The sequence below is a fragment of the Spermophilus citellus genome (genome assembly GCF_964194105.1).
Source record: "Spermophilus citellus genome assembly, chromosome: 4".
NCBI classification, from domain to species: Eukaryota; Metazoa; Chordata; class Mammalia; order Rodentia; family Sciuridae; genus Spermophilus; species Spermophilus citellus.
The window spans coordinates 70,760,468-70,785,714 of NC_138185.1; the positions used below are offsets into that span (position 1 = coordinate 70,760,468).

At 36.8% G+C, this 25,247-nt stretch overlaps 1 protein-coding gene across 1 annotated transcript in view; it reads left to right on the forward strand.

The window, feature by feature from the left end:
* Positions 1 to 25,247, forward strand: part of ADAMTSL3 (ADAMTS like 3) — a 519,919-nt gene that overhangs the window by 466,677 nt on the left and 27,995 nt on the right. The window lies entirely within an intron of this gene.

Consider the following 25,247-nt stretch of genomic DNA (forward strand, 5'->3'; position numbering starts at 1 on the left):
TCTAGCATGAACTGTCACTGCCATGCATACCAGAATGTTCATATTGGCAAGACCAGAACACTCTGTACCTATGGGCAGATCTATAGGGAAGGGTGGTGTTTAGTCAAATGGTTGTTTAATAAAAATGAAGATTGAAAGGGGATTTTTGAAAATTGTTAGATGTGTATTCTAACTAGACAAAGTCTAGGCTCAGCAAAGTCAGGTTGGGAACAGGAATATCAATGTCCTCTGCTTAGGCTCTGTCCTGGACTGTCCTTGGATGGGCACCATCAGCCTGTATCTCAGTGGCTCTTTCTGCTTTGTTTATAACTGTGGACAACCCTCCTTTCTAACATACACACTCTTCAGTAGAAATAACACTATGTACCTTAACCTAGGGCTGTGCTGTCTCTTTAAGCCACTCTCTTAAGTGTCAACCTGAGCCCATCCGTCCCCAAGCTGTAGATGAACATTACATCTACATGAGTGAGGAGGTTGCATAAACAACTTTTTATCAGTTCCTTACAGAGAATTATGAACTCAAATTTGAGATCTTTTTCTTTCATTTAATTTTTTTTTTTTTTTTTTTTGGTACTAGGGATTGAACCCAGGGGTACTTAACCACTGAACCACATCCCCAGCCACTTTTATTTTTTATTTTGAGGCAAGGTCTTGCCAAATTGCTTAAGGCCTCACTAAATTTTTGTAGCTGGCTTTAAACCTGCAGTCCTCCTGCTTCAGCAGGATTATTGGATTACAAACGTGCGCCACAATGCCCAGCCAGATCTGTTCTTTTAAGGTAACTTTGTATATGCCCTTAATTTACTGCATTTTGACTTAACTCTGTGGACAGCTGTGATTCCCTAATATCCAAGCTTTAAGGAGAAACCTGTAGTTGGAGCCACTGAAGATGAATTTTGCCTGGGCCATAACCCAGATAGTCCAGGGTGGCTGTAGGAGCCTTTACCACTGTTCTCAGTGACACAGTGAAAGCACATGTCACTTATCCAGCTTTCAGCTCTCCTCCCCTGGAGTGATCAGTTACTTGCCATGTTTCCAGAGCTGCAACTTTGGCTCCACAAACAGTGGAAATTTGCTAACCCCCAAGGTATTATTTTTCACCCTCTGGAAGTCCCTGCAGTACTTGGCCAATGCAGTCTTTTGAAAAATCTCTCCAGTCTCCCAACTGACTCCACCCACAAATATGTGAGTTTTCTGGCAAAATAGACCTACCATTACAGAATGGCCGGCATTTTCTGGCCACAGCAAGGAGAAAAGCAGAACACAGCTTTGCAGATGCCAAGCCACAAATGTCTAAAGTTTCTATAGCCCTCCACCTGCAGAGGACTCTGAAAAATAGATCTGACTTCTATTAAGTGAAACCTCAACTTATAGCATTACTTCTAAATTTTTCACTTCCCCAATCGTTTAAAATCAGGCTTTCAAGGGAGATGAGCCATTTAAAGGGTTGGAGTATTTGCTATCCTAAGCCAGGGACTGCATTCAGGGCAAACTGTTTTTTTTTTTGTGTCAGGTTTATTCTCTTATCCAGGCCCTGTCTGAAGGAGGGTTGTCTCTGACCCCTTCCCACTGCAGCTGCCCCTCCTGCCCTGTGCTGTTGTGCTGTGGGTGGATAGCACAACTTACCTCTTCCTTCATAAGGTTCAGTGTTGGGAGCGCCCATCTCCCTGCTTTCTACCCCATCATTCTGCTCTTCCTAGGGATTGTCCCATTTGGTCTTCTTGACCTGGCAGCCATCTCCTAGGAATTTAGACCCCAGAACCTCATCAGGGGTTCTTTGCTTTTCCAAATAAACCTGTCTCTGAAGGAACTACAGTTATTTTGAGTTATATACCATTTTAAACAAACCTATAATGAACTTAGTCTTTTTGTATGGGCAGAAGCCATGGCCAAGTTAACTTTTTATGGAGAGTCATCTTTTTAAAGACAGTGAAGTTAATGTAGGGTCAGGATATTTGGGTTTTACAGCAATTTTGTCACTAGCTAGCATATAATGTAGGTGAGTCACATATCTTTCTTGCCCTCATCTGTAAAACAGGAAATATACTATATAGGATGGTTATCATCTAGTTCTTCTTTGTTCATATGAGTACATTATAACATAATTTACAAAATCAAATACTGACTTGCAAATTACATTTTTATATTTCAAATAAGAATTTCTATAAATCAGTGATGTATAAAGAGTTTTTACTTTTCACTTGCTTTTACCAGATTTTTATTAATTATAGTGAGCTCATTTTGTAGATTCCATACCACATATTCATAACTTCTAGACAAATTCATAATCCTTTATTATCGCCAAATATATTTTATTCAATCCATATGGTACAGAGATCAACAATGATCATTTCTAGTAATTCTTAAGGATATTTCTAATAATCTACTAAATAGTAGAACCTGAAAATCAGTGTATTACTAAAGTTTAAAAGTTCTGAATTGTAAAGGTTATTTATCTTGCTCTTTTAAAAAAGAAGTTTTGTTTTATTTTTTCTAAAAATGGGGGGTAGGAGGCCATTAAACTAACTGTACCCTTTCTGTCATCTTCTGGTAAGAAGAGAAAGCTCCTATGAGCAAAATTAACAGTAAAGATATATAGCTGCATCCTTAATTTTTTAATCGTGTAAGTGCATAGCAAAAGCATTGTTCTTTTTTCCATCTTAGATCTGAGAAGCTCTCTTGGCCCACAGATTGGAGTAGGTTTGAGCGAGGTGATTCCCAAATGGATGGCACTGTCAAAGCTATCAATGGCTCAGTCCCAAAGTAGAAAATCTCTTAAACACAAGCTCCACTGGACAACTGCTCCTTAGAGCAAGGTGAAAGTGCCTGGAAGGATTGGGGATGCTTTGAAATTCAAGCTAAACTAAAGAATAAAAACATTTTAGAATACTGGTTATAACACATAGTATATACTTCTTCAGAAAGAAAAGTCCTACCACCGTGTTTGGCACCTGATAGCACCCCAGGCAGCTGATTTGTGTAGGGTATACACAATAAGGGCAGATACAGAGGCAAATGAATGAATAAAAGCCAAAGTTATATGAAACTGAATCCAGGCATATATAAGACTAAGTAGAAGTTTCCTTGGGAAAGCCAAGATTTTATTTTTAACACTTAAAAATATCTGACCAAATTGCCACAAACTTGAATCCTCTGAAAGCAGATGCTGAGATGGAGTTCAGTGTGCAGGATACTTATTACTTGCTAACATATATGGAACGAAACCATCAAGCAGGAGTGGACAGAAGGCAAATGAGAACTGTGGTGCTGGCCCACAAAGTCTCACCAAGCCCAGGAGAGCTTTGAAGCATATTTCACTCATCAGGTTGCCCCAGTGTGAGTCACAGTGACCAGGCCCTTCACACACCTGCCTTCGTCAGTCACGGGTATGGAAGGAGCATGCTCTAGGGGGAACTGAGGAAAATGTGGAGGTACTAACAACTGGAAACTGCCAGAAGCTGAGTCACCAAGTTATTTGAAGGAAGATTTAGGTGGAGCATCTTTATATTTACCATGGAAACTTAGATAACGTTTTTTGGTTCTATTAATAGATATAGAAAAGGCATTTGATCGGTTTCAACATAAAATGATGTTAAAAGCTCTTGGAAAACCAGTAATAGAAGAGATCATTCTTACTTTTATGTTTATTTTTATTTATTTGTTTATTTATTTTGGTGCCCCCCAGGGCCATCCCACCTCTTTTTTTATATTTTATTTTAAGACAAGGTCTCACTAAATTAATCAGGGCCTTGTCAACTTGCTTAGGCTGGCTTTGAACTTGCAGTCCTCCTGCCTCAGCCTTCCAAACTGTTAGGATTACAGATGTGTGCCACTGTGCCTGGCAAGAGTATTTTTAAGAGAAAATGGAAATTTAATAAAAGAAAATTTCTTTTCATATATAGATAATATAATTACATTGAAAATCCAAGAAAATATAGAAAGATTTTGGATCTGTAAATGCAGGATAATTCCAGTTTAAAAAAAAAATAAGAAAAAGTCAACAAATAAATGGCTTAATACTATATCTCAAAGTCCTAGAAAAAGAAGAACAAATCAACACCAAAAGCAGTAGAAGACAGGAAATAATTAAAATTAGGGCTGAAATTAATGAAATCAAAACAAAAGAAACAATTGAAAAATTGATAAAACAAAAAGTTGGTTCTTTGAAAAAATAAATAAAATTGACAGACCATTAGCTATGCTAACAAGAGGAGAGAGAAAACTCAAATTACTAATATGTTTTGAGAAAGGTAATATCACAACAGATACTACAGAAATATAGAAGATAACTAGAAATTATTTTGAAAACTTGTACTCCAATAAAATAGAAAATATCAAAGGCATCAACAGATTTCTTAAGTCATATGATTTGCCCAAATTGAATCAGACCAATATTAACCAATGAAATAAAATATGCCATCAGAAGCTTACCAACCAAGAAAAGCCCACAGCTGAATTCTACAAGACCTGTAAAGAAGAACTAATACCAATACTCTTCAATTTATTTCAGGGAGTAGAAAAAGAGGGAGCACTTCCAAACTCATTCTATGAGGACAATATCACTCTGATTCCAAAACCAGGCAAAAACACATCAAAGAAAGAAAACTTCAGACCAATATCTTTAATGAACATAGATGCAAAAATTCTCAATAAAATTCTGGCAAATACAAAAACATATCAACAAAAGAGTTCACCACAATCAAGTGGGATACATCCCAGGAATGCAAGGTTGGTTCAACATACAGAAATCAATAAATGTAATTCATTACATCAATAGACTCAAAGATAAGAAAAATATGATCATCTCAATAGATGCAGAAAAAGCATTTGATAAAATGCATCACCCCTTCATATTCAAAACCCTAGAAAAATTAGGAAAATATCTCAATATCATAAAGGCTATCTATGCTAAGCCAACAACATTCTAAATGGAGAAAAATTGAAGGCATTCTTTCTAAAAATTGGAACAAGACAGGATAAGCCATCTTTCACCATTTGTATTTAACACAATTCTTGGAAGACTGGCTAGAGCAATTAGACAAACAAAAGAAATTAAAGGGATATAGATAGGAAAAAAAGAACTCAAATGAGAATTATTTGCTGATGATATGATTCTATACCTAGAAGACCCAAAAAGTTTCACCAGAAAATTTCTAAAACTAGCAAATGAATTTATCAAAATAGTAGGATATAAAATCAACACCCATAAATAAAAGGCATTTTTGTATATCAGTGACAAATCCTCAGAAAGGGAAATAAGGAAAACTACCCCATTTACAATAACTTAAAAAAAAAAACTTGGGAATCATCTTAATGAAAGAGGTGAAAGATCTATATAATGAAAATTACAGAACCCTAAAGAAAGAAATCAAAGAAGACCCTAGAAGATGGAAAGATCTACCTTGCCCTTGGATAGGCAGAATTATTATTATCGAAATGACCATACTTCCAAAAACACTATATATATATTTAATGCAATTCCCATCAAAATCCCAGTGACATTACTCATAGAAATAGAAAAATCAGTCATGAAATTCATCTGTAAAAATAAGAGACCCAGGATAGCTAAAGCAATTCTTAGCAGGAAGAGTGAAGCAGGTGGCATCACTATACCAGACTTCAAACTATACTACAGAGCAATAGTAACTAAAATGGCATGGTATTGGCAACAAAGCAGACAGGTAGACCCCTGGTACAGAATAGAGGACACAGAGACTAACCCACAAAATTATAATTATCTTATATTTTAGACAAAGGTGCCAGAAACATACATTGAAGAAAAGATAGCCTCTTCAACAAATGGTGCTGGGAAAACTGGAAATCCATATGCAACAAAATGAAATTAAACCCCTGTCTCTCACCATTCACAAAACTCAACTCAAAGTGGATCAAGGACCTAAGAATTAAACCAGAGACCCTGTGTCTAATAGAAGAAAATTAGGCCCTAATCTCTATCATGTTGGATTAGGCCCCAACTTCCTTAATAAGACTCCTACAGCACAAGAATTAAAATCAAGCATCAAGAATGAATAAAGGGGATGGATTCAAACTAAAAAGTTTCTTCTCAGCAAAAGAAACAATCTGTGAGGTGAATAGAGAGCCTACATATTGGGAGCAAATTTTTACCCCTCACACATTAGATAGAGCACTAATCTCTAGAGTATATAAAGAACTCAAAAAGTTAAACACCAAAAAAACCAAATAACCCAATCAATAAATGGGCCAAGGACCTGGAAAGACACTTCTCAGAAGAGAATATATAATCAATCAACAAATATATGAAAAAATGTTCATCATCTCTAGCAATTAGAGAAATGCAAATCAAAGCTATTCTAAGAGATCATCTCACTCCAGTCAGAATGGCAGCTATTATGAAGACAAACAACAAGTGTTGGTGAGGATGTGGGGGGAAAGACACACTCATACATTGCTGGTGGGACTGCAAATTGGTGCAGCCAATATGCAAAGCAGTATGGAGATTCCTTGGAAATATGGAGATGGAATCTCCATTTGACCCTCCATTTGACCCTCTCCTCGGTCTATACCCAAAGGACTTAAAAACATCATACATCAATGTTTATAGCAGGAAAACAGCCACATCAATGTTTATAGCAACATAATCACAACAGCTAAACTGTGGAACCAACATAGATGCCCTTCAATAGATGAATGGATTTTAAAAATGTGAAATATATACACAATGGAATATTACTCATCAATAAAAGAGAATAAAATCATGGCATTTGCAGGTAAATGGATGGAGTTAGAGAAGATAATGCTAAGTGAAGTAAGCCAATTACAAAAAACCAAATGTTGAATGTTTTCTCTGATATAAGGAGGCTGATTCATAGTGGGGTAGCATGGGAGGAATAGGCGAACTCTAGATAGGGCAAAGGGGTGGTAGGGGAAGGGGAGGGGACATGGAGTTAGAAATGATTGTGGGATGTAATATACATCATTATCTAAAGTTCATGTATGAAGACATGAGTTGATATGAATATACTTTGTATACAACCAGAGAGATGAAAAATTGTGCTCTATGTGTAATATGAATTGTAATGCATTCCACTGTCATATATAACAGATTGGAATTCAAAAATACTAAAAAAGCCATACAGGATTGCTAAAATTTAACAATCTAAACCTATAATAAATATGAAAGAACAAGTGGTAAGAATAGCCCAAGCCTTTAGCAATCAATACAAATAGCAAACTACCCAACATAAAAACGAAAAAAGGATATGAAGAGACAATTCTCAGAAAGTAAAACCCCAGTGGCTAGTAAACATATGAAAATGTTCCTGTTCTCAATAGTAAAGGAACTAAAAATAGAAGTGACATTCCACCTGAGACTTATTACACTGGGAAAGCTTAAAATGTTTAATACTGCCCAGGGTTATCAAGAACATGGAGAGATATCGCTTCTCGGCCTTTTGGCTAAGATCAAGTGAAGAACATGGAGAGTAGGATCTCATGCACTGCTGGCCAAAGTGCATGTTGGACGAACCAATTCAGAGAATAATTTTGTAAAATCTGATAAAGTCTTAAGATAAATCTCAAAACCAGAAATTCCACTCATGGATATAGCCCTCTTTAGGCAAAGAGGCAGTATTAAGAATGTACATTGCAGCATTATTTATAATAGCATAGAGAGAAAGATATGTATATCAATGTTAGAATGCTTATACTCTTGGGAGAAGGAAAGAAAGAAGGCATGGGGATAGAACTTTAGCTCTAGCCATAATGCTTTATTGCTTTAAAAATGTCTAAAGCAAATAAAGACATATCAATGTCCATTAATTTTGGGTCATGACTTGTGATTTTCAGTTAAAATGTCCTTTTGGTTCTCCCCCCTCTGGGCCCTACCTGTACCTTGCTGTCACACTCTCTGGAGCTGGTCTTCTGTTACAAATGAAAGGTCAGGAGGGTGACCAGGAAGATGCCTTCTTCTCCTGGAATTTTGCTGTGCATCCTGGATCCTTGGCAAAAATCTGGGATAGGGATAAGATTAATACAAAGGTAGGAAAATGTTTCAAATAAGATAACAGGGGCCAGGGATATAGCTCAATGGTAGAGCACTTGACTAGCATGTGTATGGTCTTAATTTCAATCCCCAGAACCTAAAAAAAGAAAGAAAAGAAAAGAAACATGGGCAATCACAATTTAGAACTGAGCATCAAGAATTTTCATCTAATAATAAAACTGAGGAGGGAATATGGGGGGAAAATCCTCTCTCAAAATAGGTAGATACAATGTCCTCTACAAAGGAATTGTTTGGAGCCAGAATATCAGCCCCTGAAAATTCCAATTGCCTATATTATGACTTGAAAACTATAGTTGTAATAAAAAGAAAACAACCAAATAATGAAAGTATCTGTACTTTGATGAAAACAAAATTTGGTAGATTTGAAATAGTCTTTCATTTATTCAAAACTTCTTAAGGCAAAAATAACTAAGGGAAAGTAAGTATGAGAGGGTGGTTTGAGGAGACTTGAACAGTATTAGGTGAGAATTATTCAGGTCTTGGCTATGTCCTCATGATCCTCAGAATGCATAGCTTTTTCTAGATGTCTTATGTCAGCCATGGCCCTATGTTGAACAATCTAGATCCAGTGCCACATTTTCTCCAAAAAAAAAAATGAAGAAAAAGTAGGAAAACATATTTCCCCTGAAGTAACTAGGCAAGAACTGGTTGAAACAAAATATTGAAAGTTCAATATGAAGAGACCTCAGAAATGAATCTGAAATAATCTTCCCATGTACATATATGAAAACGACACAGTCAATCCCACCATCATGTATATCCATAAGAATGGGATCCTAACTAGAATAAGATATATTCCATGCTTATATATTTATATCAAAATGGATTCTGCTGTATAACTAAAAAGAATGAATAAATAAGTTTTTAAAAAAAGAAATCTATGAGTCCAGCTTGCAAGTTTTGCAAACAAGGCCCAGAGGGGAAAGATTTGACCAAAGGAGCAAACCTAGCCAATGACAGGGCAAGATTGGAACTGGGTCATTGCTTCTGAAGCTAGTGCTGTTTTTATTCTGAATTCCTCCCCTTTTTTTGTGTTTTCTTGTTTCCTTACAAAAAGTAACACTTCTCATTATTAAAATATTTGAAAAACATACAAACAAATTATAAGGCAAAAAGTTCCTGTAATCCCATCCCCCAAACAACTATTATCTCCATTGTGTTATATTCCTGTAACTCTTTCTCTATGTTTAAGTCATGGAATTTTCCCATGTTATTAAAAAGTCATAAGTAGTATTTAATAGCTGCACCAATGTATCATTGTATGAATTTAACCTAATTAAATCATTCCCTTAATTTTGCAAACTTAAGCTATTTATACTTCTTTACAATTACAATAGCAGTAAAAGAAGCATTTTTGTGCATATAACTTTTGTTTTGCTTGAATTACTTTTTAAAAAACAGATGAATGGAATTAGAATTACTAGATCACAGGACACTGAATATTTTATAACTTCATAGAGCATTAAAATGTCTATAATGCTAAATACATTATTATCAAATTGCCTTCTAGAAAGTCTCAACCTGTGGTGTAAGTTTAAGCCCTACAGTACCGTTGTGCCTTTTCTTTTTCTTTTTTTCTACCCATTGATGAGACAGGATGAGGGAAATAGTAGGTATATTGTATGTATGAGCAGATGCTGGAAAATGTAGTTCTCATTGGACTAAAGCTCTTCGTGCTCCAGGAGATAAGGGAGAGCAGGGGAAACATTTCATATCTATGGGATGCTGATCAGTTTCCAGGGAAACATAAAATTTTAAAGGATTTTCTTAATCAAGGAATTTTTTTCAGGGTTTGAAGGCTGTAGAATATACCTAGGAATTCTGTTGATGTCTAGCCAATTATTAGCTTAATTCTTAACAGGGTTTAATAACGTCCCTTTCAGGAAAGGACCTTGGGAAAATACTTGTGGTGCATCAGGATTATATAGTTAAATTCCTAAATATAGTCTCATCACTCTGACTAATTATTTTACCCCATCATCCTTGGGATTATACTACATAGGATAGAATTTAAGTTACAAATTCCTTTGAGAGAGAGAGAGAGAGAGAGAGAGAGAGAGAGAGAGAGAGAGAGAGAGAGAGAGAGAGAATGAGCAAGCGTGTGCACACGCATGCCATCTCTCCCCCAAGGTTCATTTACTTACAAAACTCTACATAAGGAGAACTAATACCAATACTTTTCAAGCTATTTCAGGAAATAGAAAAAGAGGGAGAACTACCAAATTCATTCTACGAGGCCAACATCACCCTGATTCCTAAAACAGACAAAGACACTTCAAAGAAAGAAAACTACAGACCAATATTTCTAATGAACATAGATACAAAAATCCTCAATAAAATTCTGGCAAATCAGATACAGAAACACATCTAAAAGATCGTGCATCATGATCAAGTAGGATTCATCCCTGGGATGCAAGGCTGGTTCAATATAGAGAAATCAATAAATGTTATTCACCACATCAATAGACTTAAATATAAGAACCATATGATCATCTCAATAGATGCAGAAAAAGCATTCAACAAAGTACAGCATCCCTTTATGTTCAAAACTCTAGCAAAACTAGGGATAACAGGAACATACCTCAATATTGTAAAAGCTATCTATGCTAAGCCTCAGGCTAGCATCATTCTGAATGGAGAAAAATTGAAGGCATTCCCTCTAAAATCTGGAACAAGACAGGGATGCCCTCTCTCACCACTTCTGTTCAACATAGTTCTCGAAACACTGGCCAGAGCAATTAGACAGATGAAAGAAATTAAAGGCATAAAAATAGGAAAAGAAGAACTTAAATTATCACTATTTGTGGACGACATGATTCTACACCTAGCAGACCCAAAAGGGTCTACAAAGAAACTACTAGAGCTAATAAATGAATTCAGCAAAGTGGCAGGATATAAAATCAACATGCATAAATCAAAGGCATTCCTATATATCAGCGACAAATCTTCAGAAATGGAAATGAGGACAACCACCCCATTCACAATATCCTCAAAAAAAAAGTACTTGGGAATCAACCTAACAAAAGAGGTGAAAGACTTATACAATGAAAACTACAGAACCCTAAAGAGAGAAATAGAAGATCTTAGAAGATGGAAAAATATACCCTGTTCATGGATAGGCAGAACTAACACTATCAAAATGGCAATATTACCAAAAGTTCTCCATAGGTTTAATGCAATGCCAATCAAAATCCCAACAGCATTTCTTGTAGAAATAGATAAAGCAATCATGAAATTCATATGGAAAAATAAAAGACCCAGAATAGCAAAAACAATTCTAAGCAGGAAAGAATCAGGCGGTATAGCGATACCAGACTTCAAGCTATACTACAGAGCAATAGTAACAAAAACAGCATGGTACTGGTACCAAAACAGGTGAGTGGACCAATGGTACAGAATAGAGGACACAGAGACCAATCCACAAAATTACAACTATCTTATATTTGATAAAGGTGCTAAAAGCATGCAATAGAGGAAGGATAGCATCTTCAACAAATGGTGTTGGGAAAACTGGAAATCCATATGCAACAAAATGAAACTGAATCCCTTTCTCTCGCCATGCACAAAAGTTAACTCAAAATGGATCAAAGAGCTTGATATCAAATCAGAGACTCTGCATCTGATAGAAGAAAAAGTTGGCTCTGATCTACATATTGTGGGGTCGGCTCCAAATTCCTTAATAGGACACCCATAGCACAAGAGTTAAAAACAAGAATCAACAAATGGGACTTACTCAAACTAAAAAGTTTTTTCTCAGCAAGAGAAACAGAAACAATAAGAGAGGTAAATAGGGAGCCTATATCCTGGGAACAAATTTTTACTCCTCACACTTCAGATAGAGCCCTAATATCCAGAGTATACAAAGAACTCAAAAAATTAGACAATAAGATAACAAATAACCCAATCAACAAATGGGCCAAGGACCTGAACAGACACTTCTCAGAGGAGGATATACAATCAATCAACAAGTACATGAAAAAATGCTCACCATCTCTAGCAGTCAGAGAAATGCAAATCAAAACCACCCTAAGATACCATCTCACTCCAGTAAGATTGGCAGCCATTCTGAAGTCAAACAACAACAAGTGCTGGCGAGGATGCAGGGAAAAGGGTACACTTGTACATTGCTGGTGGGACTGCAACTTGGTGTGGCCAATTTGGAAAGCAGTATGGAGATTCCTTGGAAAGCTGGGAATGGAACCACCATTTGACCCAGCTATTCCCCTTCTTGGTCTATTCCCTAAAGACCTAAAAAGAGCATACTACAGGGATACTGCTACATTGATGTTCATAGCAGCACAATTCACAATAGCAAGACTGTGGAACCAACCTAGATGCCCTTCAATAGATGAATGGATAAAAAAATGTGGCATTTATATACAATGGAGTATTACTCTGCACTAAAAAATGACAAAATCATGGCATTTGCAGGGAAATGGATGGCATTAGAGCAGATTATGCTTAGTGAAGCTAGCCAATCCCTAAAAAACAAATGCCAAATATCTTCTTTGATATAAGGAGAACAACTAAGAACAGAGCAGGGAGGAAGAGCATGAGAAGGAGATTAACATTAAACAGGGACGAGAAGTGGGAGGGAAAGGGAGAGAGAAGGGAAATTGCATGGAAATGGAAGGAGACCCTCATTGTTATACAAAATTACATATAAGAGGAAGTGAGGGGAAAGGGGAAAAAAACAAGGGGGAGAAATGAATTACATTAGATGGGGTAGAGAGAGAAGATGGGAGGGGAGGGGAGGGGAGGGGGAGAGTAGAGAATAGGAAAGGCAGCAGAACACATCAGACACTAGTATGGCAATATGTAAAACATGGATGTGTAACCGATGTGATTCTGCAATCTGTATACAGGGTAAAAATGGGAGTTCATAACCCACTTGAATCAAATGTATGAAATATGATATGTCAAGAATTATGTAATGTTTTGAACAACCAATAATAAAAATTTAAAAAACTCTACATATAATTTTCAGAAGATTTAAAAAGGAAATTTGAGGATTTGCTTATTCCTGTTTGATAAACTGAACATTTTGGTGCCTTAGACCATAACCTAAATTAAAGCTAATTTATTTTTCTTGATCTGTGGTTTTTGAAATATATACTCTCTCCTATACTGTGGTTATTTCCTTTTTAGACTATTTACAATACTTGAAATAGCTAAAAATTTAGTGGGGGAAAAGTCTATTTAAAACTTCTCTCTTCACTCTAAAAGGCTCCCCCCTAGTTTTTCCTACTTTTGCGTATAATACAGAAATCTTTCCACCCTCTTCCTCTCTTAACCCTATGTGTGTCAAAAATCAATCATGGGGGTCAGAATTGTGGCTCAGTGGTAGAGCACTTGCCTAGCAATTTTGAGGCACTGGGTTCTATCTCAAGCACCACACTATAAAAGGGGGAGTGGGGCTAGAGTTATAGCTCAGTGGTAGTGCACTTGCCTCGAAAGTGTGAGGCACTGGGTTTGATCCTAGCACCACATAAAGACAAATAAAGGCATTGAGTTCATAAACAACTATAAAAAGTATTTTTAAAAAAACTAAATAAACAAAATAAAAGTATTGTATTCATCTAAAACTTAAAAAAAAATCAATCATGGATGGTTGGAAACTCCATCCATCCTTCCATCCAGTTAGCAGCATCCACCTAGGATTTACCAATCCCAATCTAATTCCTTAATGAGCAGAGATGAATAAGATCTTATTTCTGTAGCTATGTAGATCAAGGAATTATGATATGATGTCACAAAAAATAATAGAAGTGTTTAAAAAGTGTGCCAGACACCTAAAGAAGATATTAGTTATGGCTTCTAAATAGTTAGAGAAGGTTCACAGAAGAAATGAATTACAACCAAGACATTTATAACAAAAAGGAAGGACAATTTAATCAAAAAAGCATATATGTAAAAGCACAGAAATGGGAGAGGGCCTGGCTTGTTTTCAAAACCACAAGTAGATCCATGATGTAAAGCAGAGGATATGAGGGGGAGTGGTAAGAGGTGCATTTGGAAGTGTAATTTAGGATCAGGTTGTGAAAGTCTTTTAATGTCATGCTAAAACACATGGACTGCATTTTACTGGCAATGAGGAGATAAGAACAGTTCTAATCAGGGTAATGGTATGAGCCTATCTGATTTTTAGAAAGAGCATTCTGCCTTCAATATGGATGAAGAATTAGAGGAGCAACTGCATAAAGCCCACAAATTGAGCTCAACCAAATTTTATTACTGGTCATTGATTGGATTGTTGGGCCTAAAATCTCCCATTCACTCAAGATACTGGATTAAGATACCATGTCTCTGATTTGTTCAGGAAAGAGCAGACATGTCTGAAATCTAGCAATGATGTATCATTAATCGAGGAGCTATGATACAAATGTCCCCAGCCTAGGACTGCGGTATTAGCATATGAAGACTAAGAGCAGCTTTATTGTAGAGACAGAGAAGTAGATGCTAAGAGGCAGCATCTCAATAAAGAACATAGTGAAAAACTATCAAAACTCACACAAACAACAATCACTTAAGCAGCTAACATATATCAGCTTGAACAAACAGCCTAGGAAATGGATATTAGTTTTAATAGTAGTACCTTATTTTGCTTAGGAGGAAATAGACTCCAGTATATATAGTTACTTGTCCTTGTTTCTATACCTAATCAGTGTGTGAGTTAAGATTTAAACCCAAGTCTACATAGAAGGAAACAATGGGTTAGAGATAGTGGAATGGGAAAAACACAGGAGGTCTCACCAGAGGGAGGGTGTCAAAGCAGAGGTTTGAAGCAGAATCTAGGAAGTGCTACAGCTTGTGAACAGGGTTCCAGAAGCTCAGGAAAGGGTAACAAGCCAGGTTCCCACCTGAGGGGGAAGACTGTCCCATGTGTGAGATCTAGGATCCAAGTTGAGTACATGGAGAGGTTTCAGCTAATGTTAGGCCAAGATTCTGTCTGCAGTGCCAAGTCAGGCCACATGCTTCCACCACCCCTGCAGAAGTGGGCAAGGAGCCTGGCCTGCTGCACTATTTGGTAATGACTATCCACCCTTACCCAACTCTTCTCATGCTTGCCCCAAACCTCTTTGTACTCATATTTAGATTATTGATTTAGCAGATTACAAAGCCTTGTTTCTAAAACAGTAGTTTGTTCTTAGAAGATCCATTGAAGCTCTATTCTGAATGCACATTGAGAATTGAATATTATTTTTATCCAATCTCAGTTTCTCATATGGAGAAAACATAGGTCTGTATGCAATCAAAAAGTGAAAAGAAAATCTAGAATAAGGTAGCTGGATATGCAAAATGAAAACCAGGAAAGCTTATTCAGACTCCTACCAAATTTCAGACTTATGGCAAAAAACCTTGTGTGTTTGCATATACTGAGTCTTAACATTGTCTTGAAGCATTCAGACCAATGTGATCTAGTCCTATTGTTAACAGTACTGCTTTCATCCCTAAGGATCTTCACCTCATTCCTGTCTTCAGTCCCACCAATACATTTTTCTGTACCGAAAACTTAGCAGATGCCCAGCTACCCATTAACATTCATCCTTTCACATGGTAGATGCAGACTGACCTTAATAAAGCCCTCTGCATTTTTATCACATAATTCCACATTTGTGCTCATTCATTCTTTTTAAAAAATATTTTTTAGTAGTAGATGAACACAATATCTGCTTTTTTGGGGAGGTGTGGGAGGGTGGGTCGAGGGTATCAGGGATTAAACTCAGAGGTACTTGACCACTGAGCCACATTCCCAGCCCTATTTTGTATTTTATTTAGAGATCACCAGGAAGATCTTCTGAAACCCAGGTTTCTGGAAAAAAAATGAGTGCTTCAAATCCAGGAGGAGTCTTTGAGTGGTGCTTCCTGGTTGGCCTGTTTCCTCATGGCTCCACTGTTGTTGTCCAAGCAGGAGCCAGAGTTTTCTAGACCTGCCTGAGATATACTCATCTGCAGCTGGGAGGCTCTTTCTACAAGGCAGTAAAAGTGAAGGGTTGTAAACACTTAGAGCCAATCAACTCTATTATACAATAGAATTCCTTGCTTGTTTTCTGCCCTCCAAGACTCTACTTTTGTCTGATGTGAGATAGCAGAGAGCATAGAGTACGTATGGAGGGTGAAGCAATATCTATTTTTTAATTATTATTTTTAGTTTTTATTTTTACATATTTTACTAGTGTACTATAATTATGCATAATGGTGAGATTCATTGTTACATATTCATTCATGCACAGGATATAACAATATGTTTAGCCAACATCATTGCCCACTATTTCCCCTTTCCTTTCCTTCTTCCCACCCCCTGGTTTCTTTCCTCTACTGCTTTCCTGAAAATTTTCATAAGATTCCTCCCCCTTTCTTTTCCATTTTTCCTGTCTAGTTTCCACATATACAAGAGAAAACATATGACACTTGACTTTCTGAATTTGGCTTATTTTTAGTTAGACGAAATAAATGAATGAAAAGGAAAAATTAGAGGGGCACTAAGTTGGGATAGTACTAGTGATAGAACAATGTTCTCAAGTTCCATCCATTTCCTGCAAATGACATAATTTTATTCTTCTTTATGGCTTAGTAGAACTCCATTGTGTATATATACACCACATTTTCTTTATTATTCATCCATTGATAGACACCTAGCCTGGTTCCATAGTTTGGCTATTGTGAATTGTGCTCTTTTAAACATGGGTATGCATGTATTACTACAGTAGAGTATTGTGTAAAACACAGGAAATCATAAAAAGCCTTGGAGTAAACTAACAGTTAGTTCACCTGGGGAGTAGCTCAGCCTTGAACTGTCACTAACAGCTTACTCCAGCTTCTCTGCCCTAACTGTGCCTTCTTAGCAAGAGGGGCCCACAGATCCCATATAGAGTGGGGACTCAAGAGAAGAAGTTTTGTTGAAATATATTCATCAGAAGTAAAAAAGCATGCAAGGGTCTAAGTACAGTCTGAAAAAGAGTGTTCATTGTAGAAGTGGAGGGAGCACCACAGGATCTATAGAGAAATTCAGCATCACTATTAATATCTCAATTTAGTGCTCTTCTGGTTTTGCTTTTCATTCATTAATCCCCTCCAGCTATTTGATAATTCAGCATAAACTTATTCATTTTTATTATTGATATATAATACACCAAAGTCATTTGTAATTGTGGATCATGTCATTTCAGACCTGTAGACACCAATATCTCCCCACAGCCTACCCCAGCTCAAGAGATTCTGACTTAATTCATCTGCAGTATGTCCTGAAACTCAGGGTTATTTTGAAGCTCTCCAGAAGATTCTAAAGTGGATCCAAGATTAAGAACTACTCTTTTAGCCAGGAAATGGGACCAGAGGTCCCTATGAATTATCTAAAATGTTACCTCAAAATGAGAGACCTTTCCTCAGGAATCAGTGGCTAACCAGGAGTGAATTAGAAGGCTGGGGCTAATGGCAGAGCTCAGGCCCATGCTCTGGCTCATTCTGAAGGTGGAATCAAGCATATCAAAAACTGATACCTCAAGAGGAATCAGCTATCAATGCCTGAGACCATGGAAGTAATTTTGATATGAATCTTTGAGAGTGAGTAGTTATTTTCCAGGTGGCAAACAATCCCTGGTGAAGAGAATGGCACACAGGCAACCTTAACATAGTACTCAGTGTGCTAGGTGGAGAGCATGCAACACCGGGGGCTGGAGGACCATTGCTGTTAGTAGTAGTGCCATAGATTAAAAAGACTTTTGTGCTTTTCTCCTCCAAGAATAGTAAAAGCTAGAGGGCTAGGAAAACTTAGGTTCAGTCCCTTGCATGCCTGAGGAAAAAGGCCCCAGAAATAGAGCAAGTGGTCAATGCCTCGAGAAAAGGAGCCCTAGGGAGTAGCTCCAGCTTGAGCTGTCACCTAAGGACACCAACTGCCCACACTTGGTTCTCCAGGGTCCCATTGTGGTAGTTGGTCCCCATTGGGACCAACTTCAAGATCATGCTGTATAAAATGAGCATTATTTTAAACTGCAGCTATTCAGTAAGGATAAAGGCTATTTGTTCATCCATGTTCCAGTGTTAGAGTGATAGATTTCCAAAATTGCTGTTTGTCAGGAAGAGCCTCAGCATTGCCCAGCTTCTCCCCTTTTGAGCTATTGTCTAGCCATTTTCCTCATGTTCTGTACTAGAACCAGTGTTTTACAACACTTACATAGCTCCAATGTGTGTTATTATGCTTGACTTACAACACCTTGACTTTGAATCATTCCTCAAAGAACCAAAAAAATGGTTTTTAGACAATTTATGAAATAATTTTCATGGATACTTTCTAACCTATAAATGAGACCCCAGAAGACATTATCCAGAATTGAACATGTAGTGCTCATGGGATACAATTGGCAGAGTTAGGGAGAACTACCCAGTCTCAAGTTAAGCAGAAGCTCAGGATACCTGAGAGGTCAGAGATGACCAGACTTGGGAAAGGACTTGACCAGCCTTCCTCCATGTCAGAAGGCAGGACTTTTAATTATGAAGTTGGAATGGATGCTGTGACCCCAAAGAGTTCTAAATCCCCAAATCAAAATGCTTGGGGAACTAATTATATCAATCTGATAACATCATTTTACTAAAGAAGGAAAAGTATTTCAACAAGTATTGGGGAGAATTCTCTAGATGGCAAAAACCATAGCCTTGTATTCAGAGAGACTTCTGGATATGGCATCACTGATGAATAGTCCTTCATATGAAAAAAGCATAGATGATATATTGCCAAGAAAGGACAAAAGGTTATGCAGGTAACTCAAAAGAAGAACCTTCCTTATGAAACTGCCTATGTGGTGCAGATTGACCTTGTAGTTGAAGAATACATTATTTTTTATTGTTTTTTATGTTCCTGGGGATTGAACCCAAGGGTGCTCTACCACTGAGCAATGTCCCCAGCCTTTTTTGTTTTTTATTTTGCTTAAGGACTCACCGAGTTACCCAGGCTGGCCCTGAATTTGCAATTCTCCTGCCTCAACCTCCCAAGCCACTGGGATTACAAGCATGCACAATTGTGCCTGAGAAGAGTACATTCTTTTTTATGGTCATTTGTATTTCTTTTTTTAATATTTTTTATTGATTTTATTTTTTTAAATACATGACAGTGAAATGCGTTATAATTCTTATTACACATATAGAGCACCATTTTTCATATCTTTGTATATTAAGTATGTTCACATCATGTATTTATCCTAATAGCTTCAAGATAATTTTCTCTGACACTGGAAACTTGAACTCTTATTTGTTTATATCATTTATTAGTGACAGCTCCCTTAGTGGTTTGCCTACATTGTGTTCAATTTGCTGCTTATCTTATAAATTGGCCACATCATTTCTTCATGATTCCCTGGAGGTAATTAATGGCAACTTCAATCTTTTGTATGTGGGGAGAAATGCAGAATATTGTCTGAGTGTTTAGTAGCTGGAGGAAACAAACAAATGAACAAGAACATATAGGAATAATATATATTTATATAGAGATCCAGCATTTTAAAATAGTCTGAATAGGCCAAGGATTTTTTTTATTGGTTGTTCACAACATTACAAAGCTCTTGACATATCATATTTCATACATTAGATTGAAGTGGGTTATGAACCCCCAACTTTACCCCAAATGCAGATTGCAGAATCACGTCGGTTACACATCCACAATTTTACATAATGCCCTATTAGTAATTGTTGTATTCTGCTACCTTTCCTATCCCCTACTATCCCCCCTCCCCTCCCCTCCCATCTTCTCTCTCTACCCCATCTACTGTAATTCATTTATCTCCTTGTTTATTTTCCCATTCCCCTCACAACCTCTTATATGTAATTTTGTATAGCAATGAGGGTCTCCCTTCATTTCCATGCAATTTCCCTTTTCTCTCCCTTTCCCTCCCATCTCATGTCTCTGATTAATGTTAATCTTTTCTTCCTGCTCTTCCTCCCTGCTCTGTTCATAGTTGCTCTCATTATATCAAAGAAGACATTTGGTATTTGTTTTTTAGGGATTGGCTAGCTTCACTAAGCATAATCTGCTCTAGTGCCATCCATTTCCCTGCAAATGCTATGATTTTGTCATTTTTTATTGCTGCATAGTACTCCATTGTGTATAGATGCCACATTTTTTTTTATTGAAGGGCATCTGGGTTGGTTCCACAGTCTAGCTATTGTGAATTGTGCTGCTATGAACATCGATGTGGCAGTATCCCTGTAGTGTGCTCTTTTAAGGTCTTCAGGAAATAGTCCGAGAAGGGCAATAGCAGGGTCAAATGGTGGTTCCATTCCCATCTTTCCCAGGAATCTCCAAACTGCTTTCCAAATTGGCCGCACCAATTTGCAGCCCTACCAGCAATGTACAAGTGTACCCTTTTCTCCACATCCTCGCCAGCACTTGTTGTTGTTTGACTTCATAGTGGCTCCCAATCTTACTGGAAGGAGATGGTATCTTAGGGTGGTTTTGATTTGCATTTCTCTGACTGCTAGAGATGGTGAGCATTTTTTCATGTACTTGTTGATTGATTGTATATCCTCCTCTGAGAAGTGTCTGTTCAGGTCCTTGGCCCATTTGTTGATTGGGTTATTTGTTATCTTATTGTCTAATTTTTTGAGTTCTTTGTATACTCTGGATATTAGGGCTCTATCTGAAGTGTGAGGAGTAAAAATTTGTTCCCAGGATGTAGGCTCTCTATTTACCTCTCTTATTGTTTCTCTTGCTGAGAAAAAACTTTTTAGTTTAAGTAAGTCCCATTTGTTGATTCTTGTTATTATCTCTTGTGCTATGGGTATCCTATTAAGGAATTTGGAGCCCAACCCCACAATATGTAGATCGGAGCCAACTTTTTCTTCTATCAGACGCAGAGTCTCTGATTTGATATCAAGCTCTTTGATCCATTTTGAGTTAACTTTTGTGCATGGCGAGAGAAAGGGATTCAGTTTCATTTTGTTGCATATGGATTTCCAGTTTTCCCAACACCATTTGTTTTTTTTTTTTTAAAGAGAGAGAGAGAGGAGAGAGAGAATTTTCAATATTTATCTATTTATTTTTTTTTTAGTTCTCGGCGGACACAACATCTTTGTTGGTATGTGTTGCTGAGGATCGAACCCGGGCCGCACGCATGCCAGGCGAGCGCGCTACCGCTTGAGCCACATCCCCAGCCCCCCAACACCATTTGTTAAAGATGCTATCCTTCCTCCATTGCATGCTTTTAGCCCCTTTTTCAAATATAAGATAGTTGTAACTTTGTGGATTAGTCTCTGTGTCCTCTATTCTATACCATTGGTCCACCCGCCTGTTTTGGTACCAGTACCATGCTGTTTTTGTCACTATTGCTCTGTAATATACTTTGAAATCTGGTATCGCTATACCACCTGATTCACACTTCCTGTTTAGAATTGCTTTTGCTATTCTGGGTCTTTTATTTTTCCATATGAATTTCATGATTGCTTTATCTATTTCTACAAGAAATGCCGTTGGGATTTTGACTGGCATTGCATTAAACCTATAGAGAACTTTTGGTAATATCGCCATTTTGATGATGTTAGTTCTGCCTATCCATGAACAGGGTATATTTTTCCATCTTCTAAGATCTTCTTCTACTTCTCTCTTTAGGGTTCTGTAGTTTTCATTGTATAAATCTTTCACCTCTTTTGTTAGGTTGATTCCCAAGTATTTTATTTTTTTAAGGATATTGTGAATGGAGTGTTTTTCCTCATTTCCATTTCAGAAGTTTTGTCGCTGATATACAGAAATGCCTTTGATTTATGCGTGTTGATTTTATATCCTGCCACTTTGCTGAATTCATTTATTAGTTCTAGTAGTTTCTTTGTAGACCCTTTTGGGTCTTCTAGGTATAGAATCATGTCATCTGCAAATAGTGATAATTTAAGTTCTTCTTTTCCTATTTTTATGCCTTTAATTTCTTTCGTCTGTCTAATTACTCTGGCCAGTGTTTCGAGAACTATATTGAATAGAAGTGGTGAGAGAGGGCATCCCTATCTTGTTCCAGATTTTAGAGGGAATGCCTTTAACTTTTGTGCACTCAGAATGATGCTAGCCTGAGGCTTAGCATAGATAGCTTTTACAATGTCAAGGTAAGTTCCTGTTATCCCTAGTTTTTCTAATGTTTTGAACATAAAGGGATGCTGTAGTTTGTCGAATGCTTTCTCTGCGTTTATCGAGATGATCATATGGTTCTTATCTTTAAGTCTATTGATGTGGTGAATAACATTTATTGATTTCTGTATATTGAACCATCCTTGCATCCCAGGGATGAATCCTACTTGATCATGGTGCACAATTTTTTTGATGTGCTTTTGTATTCGATTCACCAGAATTTTATTGAGGATTTTTGCATCTAGATTCATTAGAGATATTGGTCTATAGTTTTCTTTCTTTGAGGTGTCTTTGTCTGGTTTCGGAATCAGGGTGATGTTGGCCTCATAGAATGAATTTGGAAGAGCTCCCTCTTTTTCTGTTCCCTGAAATAACTTGAAAAGTATTGGTATTAATTCTTCTTTAAAGGTTTTGTAAAACTCCGCTGTATACCCATCCGGTCCTGGGCTTTTCTTGGTTGGTAGTCTTTTGATGGCTTCTTCAATTTCATCCATTGATATTGGTCTTTCAAATTGTGTGTATCCTCCTGACTCAGTCTGGGCAAATCATATGACTTAAGAAATTTATCGATGTCTTCACTATCTTCTATTTTATTGGAATATAGGTTTTCAAAATAATTTCTAATTGTCTTCTGTATTTCTGAAGTGTCTGTTGTGATATTTCCTTTTTCATCCCGTATGCTAGTAATTTGAGTTCTCGCTCTTCTTCTCTTTGTTAGCATGGCTAAAGGTCTGTCAATTTTATTTATTTTTTCAAAGAACCAACTTTTAGTTTTGTTAATTTTTTCAATAGTTTCTTTTGTTTCAATTTCATTGATTTCCGCTCTGATTTTAATTATTTCTTGCCTTCTGCTACATTTGCTGTTGTTTTGCTCTTCCTTTTCTAGGGCTTTGAGATGAAGTGTGAGCTCATTTATTTGATGGTTTTTTCTTTTTTTGAGGAATGACCACCAGGCGATGAATTTTCCTCTTAAAACTGCTTTCATTGTGTCCCATAGATTCCGATATGTTGTGTCTGTATTTTCATTTATCTCTAAGAATTTTTTGATTTCCTCCTTTATGTCTTCTGTAACCCATTGATCATTCAGTAACATATTGTTCATTTTCCATGTGATGTAGGATTTTTCCTTCCTTCTTTTATCATTGATTTCCAGTTTCATTCCATTATGATCAGATAAAATGCAAGGTATTATCTCCACCCCTTTATATTTACTGAGGGTTGCCCTATGGCATAATATATGGTCTATTTTTGAGAAGGATCCATGTGCTGCTGAGAAAAAAGTATATCCATTTGATGATGGTTGATATATTCTATATATGTCAGTTAAGTCTAGGTTATTGATTGTGATATTGAGTTCTATAGTTTTTTTATTCAACTTTTGTTTGGAGGATCTGTCCAATGGTGAGAGAGGTGTGTTGAAGTCACCTATAATTATTGTGTTGTGGTCTATTTGATTCTTGAACTTGAGGAGAATTTGTTTTATGAATGTCACAGCACCGTTATTTGGTGCATAAATATTGATAATTATTATGTCTTGATGGTGAATGGTTCCTTTTAACAGTATATAAGGTCCTTCTTTATCCCTATTGATTAACTTAGTCTTGAAGTCGATTTTGTTCGATATGAGGATGGTCACCCCTGCTTGCTTATGAGGACCCTGTGCATGGTATATTTTTTCCCATCCTTTCACCCTCAGCCTGTGTATGTCTTTCCCAATCAGATGTGTCTCCTGGAGGCAGCATAATGTTGGATTTATTTTTTTAATCCATGATACCAGCCTATGTCGCTTTATTGGAGAGTTTAAGCCATTAAGAGTTACTATTAATATATGGTTTGTACTTCCATCCATGTTTGATTATTTATCCTTTTTTAAAAAAATTTAATTTGTTTCTCCATGATTATCTTTCCCCTCGCCCTCTGTCTTTACCGAGGCACTTCCAACTGATGGTTTTGGTTATTGTTTTTCATTTCTTCCTCGTGTAGTGTTTTGCTCAAAATGCTTTGCAATGCTGGTTTTCTGGCTGCAAATTCTTTTAACTTTTGTTTATCATGAAAGATTTTTATTTCGTTGTCATACCTGAAGCTTAATTTTGCTGGATACAGAATTCTTGGTTGGCATCCATTGTCTTTCAGTGTTTGAAATACATTGTTCCATGACCTTCTGGCTTTCAGTGTCTGTGATGAAAAATCCGTTGTTAACCTTATTGGTTTACCCCTGAATGTAATCTGTCTCCTTTCTCTTGTAGCTTTTAATATTTTCTCTTTTTTCTGTATATTGGATATCTTCATAACAATGTGTCTTGGCATTGGTCTACTGTGATTTTGTGTGCTCGGTGTCCTGTATGCATCTTCAATTTGTATATCTGTTTCCTTTTTTATTTCTGGAAAGTTTTCTGTAATTATTTCATTCACCAAGTTACTCATTCCCTTGTTTTGAATCTCTGTACCTTCTTCTATCCCGATGACTCGTAAGTTTGGTTTTTTTATGTTATCCCATAACTCTTGGATGTTTTTCTCGTGATTTTTTACCAGCCTTTCTGAGTTGGCTAGACTGTTTTCAAGATGATATATTTTGTCTTCATTATCTGACATTCTGGCTTCTACTTGCTCCACTCTGTTAGTGATACTCTCAATTGAGTTTTTAATTTGGTTTATCGTTTCCTTCATTTCTAGAATTATTGTTTGATTATTTTTTATAATCTCTATCTCCTGATAAAGATGCTTAACTTCTTCTTTTATCTGTTTATGTAATTCATCTCAATGTGTTCTTTCGCTGCTTGAATTTGCTGTCTCGTATCCTCTTTAAGGTTCCATTCCATCTGTCTACGGTGTTCCTTGAGTTCTTTATATGACCATTTTTCTGATGACTCTAGGTCCTCCTGAATATGTAGGCTGTCCTGCATTGTTTGTACTCCTTTTCTTCCTTGCTTTTTGAAGCTGCTCATGTTACTTCTTGTTCTGTTTGACTGATGAGTTACTGTTTACTCCTATAAATTTATTAGATGCTTGGGAGGAAAGGTATTAGAAGGGAAGGGAAGAAGTCACTAAAGAGAATGAGAGTAAGCAGGTAGAATTCAAGGAAGGGTGGGATAAGGTAATTGA